The sequence below is a fragment of the Lissotriton vulgaris genome, chromosome 4_1 (assembly GCF_964263255.1).
Source record: "Lissotriton vulgaris chromosome 4_1, aLisVul1.2, whole genome shotgun sequence".
In the NCBI taxonomy this organism is placed as follows: Eukaryota; Metazoa; Chordata; class Amphibia; order Caudata; family Salamandridae; genus Lissotriton; species Lissotriton vulgaris.
The window spans coordinates 1,568,313,812-1,568,320,349 of record NC_141691.1 but is presented as its reverse complement, the minus strand read 5'-3'; positions in this window follow the sequence as shown (position 1 = coordinate 1,568,320,349).

The following is a 6,538-nucleotide window of genomic DNA, read 5'->3' as shown; positions in this document are numbered from 1 at the left end:
TGCTTTATTTGCCGCCATTGCCTATATGCTGCTCTTCAAACCTCAAATGTTGTCTCTTTATAGTAGCTAGATTACACATTCTTCAGAAGACAACCCCTGGCCTCATTCCCCAAAATGAATTCATAAATCATTCAGGTTTATGCCAAGTTTAGGCCATGCGTGTCACTCGTATTAAAAATCCCTATATGTTGTACCATGCAAGACTAATATTGTAGCATGAAGTTAGGAACAATCCAACCACCATATATTTTGGGGAGAGCCATATTGTTGGCAGCACTTTTTGGCTTCTTGTACTTCCAAAGAAAGCTGAGACATGCACTTTCATGCTTAGTCAGCCAAAATGTGCTAGTTTACAGGGAGTTCGCTCTAAATATATACAGCACCATTGGCAAGATTGCCATTTTTCAAAACTTTGCATCACCCCACTACCGAAAGATGTAGATAGTTAATCCTTTCAAGTTCTTGCCTAATATTATACAACAGGGGTTCCAAATTCAATTCAACTAATTGATCCAAGGCTTGTGTTTTCTAACCCCTATGTACAATGCATCCGACACCATCGCTGATCTTTGAATCTAGTTTTTTTAGTTCAAACAACTTGCCTCATGCCCCATTTAGCCAATAACCTAAATACTCCCCGAATTGTTTAGTTTCAGGGAGACCCTTAGGGGTCTAATGTAGCTTCCGCAATACAATCCACATATGCCAGGAATTTGTATTCTACATGGCTTGCTACAACTGGCGGTATCCGTATATTGCTCTCCATTTGTGCTATAAAGGAGTCAATGTACAAGGCAAATAACAGAGGTGAGCAGATGCAACCCTGCTTTGCCCCTCTTGTAATAGGTATACTGTTCAACTCCTACCCATTATTCACAATTTGGCTCTAGGTGCTTGATACAACACTTCAGTTGCCTTAATAAATCCCCCCAGGCCAAAGCCTTCCCATTTTAAGATCTCCCACAAAAACCCCATGACACTCGATCAAAGGCCTTTTCAGCATCCAATAATGCTGGGCCCTTTGCTGTATCCATGACCTTGGCTTAGTCGAACAGAGCTGTTACCCTTCTGACATGACGCACTGTCCCATGCCTCGGGATAAAGTAATGTTGCTGAAGAGATACCAAAGCAGAGATGACTTTACCCAACTAGATTGCCAGAACTTTGGCATATATTTTAGCATCTCAATTTATTAGAGATATTGGTCTACTTGAACCTGGTTTTACGGGTGATTTACCTTTTTCCCTAAATATAACTATGTTGGTTGTTTCCCATGAGAGTGGAATTTAACCAGCCTGTGCTTTTAAAAACACCAGGAGCAGATCTTGTCGAAGTTCACTAAAAAAGGCCTTAAAAAAATCCTCAGGGAGATTGTCTGGACCCATGGATTTCCTGGAGGCTAGAGAGTTAATTTCCTCTAATATTTACTCTGAAGATATTGGTGCATCCAGAAATGTTTTTCCTCCTTTAATAGTGCTCTATCTAGTGCCCCCACTACATACCCATACTTGTTCAGAGAGTAGTCTATGTCTTCCATATACAGATTCTCATAAACATCTTTCATAGTCCAGATAATATCCACTGGGGACTCAAATTTCTTCCCTTGCATATCTAATGAAGCCCAATCTCTTTTGCTGTCTCTTTTTCTATAATACATACTACTGGTATGCATCTAGTATTTTTTGCCATACTCGTAGCATTCTGATCTAGAATTATGAAATTTATCAGCCACCTTTTTACTAAAATACTGAATGATCTAAGATGGGGATGTGTGAAGATGGTTATTTGGGCCTCCTCCTTAACTGGACTGGAAGTGTACTACAGCCAGTTCCAGCTTCCCCCTTTGGTAGTAATGAAAAAGGGGCTTGCAGTGCTGGCTTGCCACTGGCCTTTTGCTGCTCTTACTTATGGAATTGCCACTGTGCTCAAGTAGGCCTTGCGGTTGCTGGTCTGCCAGGCTGTATTTCACAAAGCTGCACAGCAGAGATGTCTGGAAGTCTGCTCTGCTGCTACGATGGCTCTGAAAAGCTTGCAAGACCGACCCTACTGCATCAGCACAGAAACTGGGTCACACCAGAATGACTCTACCTCTTGGAAAGAAGCATATGTAGAGAGGTATCTATGAAGCAGGGGCCTGCGGCCCTTCAAGGCCAACAACCACAGGTATGGTAGTAAACTCTTTCAAAAAGCCTAGCAGGATGCAGGAGCCTGATGCAATAGCTGGAAGTGGCAGCTCCACCGCTGGAAATATCTTTGTGACTTCCCCCAGATATCACAGTATCTGGCATATCTTATGATACCCCCGGTGTGGACACAGTGGAATCGGCGACACCCAGGAGCGCCTTGGCTTTGGATCTGAACCCCTCTCTCAGAAACACCTGCGCAATCGGCACAGCCAGAGAGACCAGCCAAACCAGTAGCATCAACAGATATGGACACAATGGGCTCAGTAATGGGGTTAAAATTATATCGGGGAATACAATGGACAGCACTGATCAGGTTTTGGAAAGGGGGTGTGTCTTAAAAGCTCTGTGAGGCAAGTTGTTTTGGGAACCCAGCAGGTATTTTGTATGGCACAGATGACAAATTTTATAAAGTAATTGCACAGTTATTGTGAATAGCAGATAAAGGATTGTATAGATGCTGATTGTGGAGAAAAAAAAGGTTCTCTCTCTCCAGGCTTGATTGCGAGTACAGCAGAGGTCAGACCACAGCCACTCCCTGGGTCCACCCGCAGCATTTTGAGTGTGGCGATCATACCACAACAAGACTGCTGTCTCTGCTGCGATCAGGTATCCTGTGCAGCACAGGTGGTGCCTACAAAGGTTACAATGTACAGGTGGGTCCCGTCCACCACCCATTTCCTGGAGATGAGCCCACCATGAAAAGTGTGATTGAGAGGAAACTGTCACTCCTGGGCCTGGAGTGGCATGTGGGGGGGGATACATGTAGTGCCCTCCTGGATTTGCACCCCCAGTTGATGCACGGTGTGGCATGTATGCCACACCGTGTAGGAATGTGCAGTCGGCGCTCCGAGGGCGGTGGTCTGCATGTTAGGTTCTTCTATGAGCCTAACATCAGCCACTGTCAAAGGGCCATCCGCCAGACCAGAAATGAACTTCAAATCGGGCAGGCAGTCACACCACGGCTTTATCGATCCTACAGCAGATGGTACATTGTTGCCCTTGCTGAAGGTTCGCCCAAGTCATAATCAGGTTCATAGAATATCTCGGGGGTGCACCACTGGGAGAATTTGCTGGGCAGCATCTCAAGTGACACAGGCAGTTTAGGTGGCTTGCGGAGATGCTATCAACTGAGGTACAATCAAACCCATATATCAAAGTGAAGAAAGAAATCTTGCAACAAGAAAATAAAATGTTGTAACCATGGTGCATGAACTGAAAAAAGAATACTCTATAGTGTTCCATTTGCAAGGGAATATCCTGGGAGGGTGACCTTTGTCAGAACCATCTGGAAACTCTCTCATAAAGCTATATACCACAGTATCATGGCTCCTTTTGAGGACACTCGGGCAGATAGATGCAGAACTTAATCTGCCTAATGGAAGCTACAAAGAGCTATTCGCCCAGTGGCTAAGACCTGTTCTAAAAGGATTGTCGAAGTACAGAACAGAGTAGTAACCAAAGAGAGTGAGACTGTAACTCATAAAAAGATTACAGAGTCACTTGATGCACAGCAGTCTGATTCCCAATGGAATCTGGTGGACATCGAAAATAGACTTAGGCGCAATAACCTGAGGGTGCTGGGCATCGCTGAATGTCTGCAATGAGCAGATACTCGTAAATTGATTATGGAGCTATTTAAAGAAGCCTTCCTAGAACTTTCTGACTGGAATTGAAACTTAGAGATTAAGTGGGCCCATAGGTTCCCATTTAAACAGCATCCCTACTTCCACAGGAGGTAGAGAAGCCAAGGGCAATTTTAATCTATTTTGGAAATTTCCTTTTTTGACAAGCAGTTTTTGATCTGGCTCCTCCGGATTGGAAACGCTCATTTGCTGGGCCTTCATTTTTCATGAGGCCTGATTTCTGCCACTTTACTGTGGTAAAGTCTGCCTAATATTGACTAAAGGTCTTTGTCACAGTACGAATATTGAAATTATCATGATAACGAATAATACAAAGATCTGTTAAATGGTCTAAATTTGCAACTAATTCAGACAAATTATTTCAAATTCATGATTCATTTAACTTTTGTTGACTGTGCTACATGTGAGATTCCAAATATAGAATTACACATTACACTTTGGAAAATCTATGCTTTAAAGAAATTTACCTCCCTAAACACCTGGTACCTAAAACTACCTGATGGTTCTCTAGCAATTGCAGAAAGGCAAAATCAGGCTTCATTGAGGCCATTATATCATGCGATCAACAAAGGATAACAAAAGCCAGTTCAAGTTATAAGCAGATTGTGTCCATCATCAAACTGAATTAAATAAATTCCAACTGGCTTGCCCTTGTAGAAGCCTCTGTAAGCAGACAGTTCAGCTTTTTGGCAATGTGTTGCCCATTGCAGCTTATAAAACCACAGCCCTTCAGAGTATTGCATCCAGCCATGCTTATGGGAAAAACACTTTGCAGTAATATACTCTTCACACAATCCTGGTGCTGATGAAGTTGCAACTATACAAGCCTTGGTCTGCATCTTGGGATTAATTAATAGCTTCCCACTTGGCCCTGATATTGCCTTTTTTCCTTGGAAGACACGTGAAGAACCATTAAACATTTGCAACTGGGAAAGCTCTGGGTCCAAATAAAGTGCGTGGCAAATTTTTAACGCTGAGCTTACTGTGTGGCCCCTCATATCAATAGCTTGAATAATAGAAAAATGGCTGGGTACAGGATGTCTGACTCTTGGCACAGTGCCAACATTATACCCATATTAAAAAAGGATGATAGTGGTCATTCAGAGAATAATCGCCCAATAGGTTTCATTGAAAACCTGCAGAAGGTGTTTGCTATCAAGTATTAGAGAAATTGCAGGATTGGACGACTGAACCAACTATATTGTCTCTACTGCTGTCAACTCCTCAGAAGCAACTTTAAGTCCATCCCCAGCACCTGTATGCTCTCGCAGATGATGAGCAGCGCTTAACAAATCCTGATTGAGTGATTTATTGATTGATTGATTGACTGGAGGCTGGCTTCTGAACAAGAATTAGCATGATAGATCATTTGTTCCTCTTCACAATAAATATATGGAAATATTTTAGGCTGACCAAGGATCATTTGTATGTTGCATTAATTTTTCTTAGGCTGGTATTTGCTCTCGTCCCCAGGCAATGCCTGTGGTCCACATTGAGGTCAATGGGTAAAAGCTCAGATACTTTAGAAATCTTCATTAAGGGAACTATGCCCAAGTGAGGTGGGGTGTTCCTGGAGAGCTAACTGATCATATACCTATAGAGAGAGGGAACGCTGAGGCTGCATGTTAGCCCTTGCCCTATTCTCTCTATATGTCAATGATGTTATAATATTTTTTAGTGAGTGCATACACAACTCCACAAAATGGATGGCATTCCTATACCTGCTTATACATTTCCTGTACACCAATGGGACTGCAAGGTTCATCAAATAAATTCTCCAATTTCTGATACTAGAGGGGCTTGGAGGTGAATACTTCTAAGACTAAGTATATTGTTTTTAACCCCTGTATATCATTCAGAGGGAGGCTTTGAGCAAAAGGGATCTATGCTTAAAGTGTAGGCAGATATGACTACCTTGGTTTAAGGTGAGATAATTGCCCATCCTGGAAATCACATATATACAAAAGCAGAATCATTCTACTACACAGAACTTCAGAAGTCATTAAGATATTCAAAGCACTATACCCCATTCTGTTTCACTGTCTATTGAGATGTATTGTCCTAAAGCTCAAATTGCCATTACATTACAATGGGGTGACCCAGAAATTATTTGAAGGACCTGAGTAGTTAATGATACGTGACAACAATGGACCAATTGGAAATCTCCACTATGCATGTAAGGTTTTAATGAATAAAGTTATCCTATATGTCTCTTAGTGCACCCAACCTATGTAACTCAAGGATGGAGTAAATACTCTTTCTAATATTAAGGGAAAGTATGCTTGGGTTGTTCACATCACATGACACAAAAACACAATTGAATGTTTCATTTTTTTTTATTTTGAGAAACACCAAATATAAGTGCATTACATATATCACTTTTGGAACCCATGGCGAGTTATATTGATTTCTTTTTGATGCCATTTGTAATGAATCTCAATGGACGTCATCTCCTTGTACACCAATATTGAGAATAACATTGGCCTTCTTGCTTGCAGTTTCTTTTTGAGGGAACGCAATATACAATACACCCAGCACAATCAGATGCGAATGCATATGATTGAGACATGTCTAACCCAGAATGTTTTCTTATTTGGTGAAGAGATCTATCTATAAACAAAAGGCTGTGCGATGGGGTTTCCTTCACTTCTGCATATGCATGTATTGTAATGGGGTGGTGGGAACAACAGGTGGCCTTTCACCCCAACA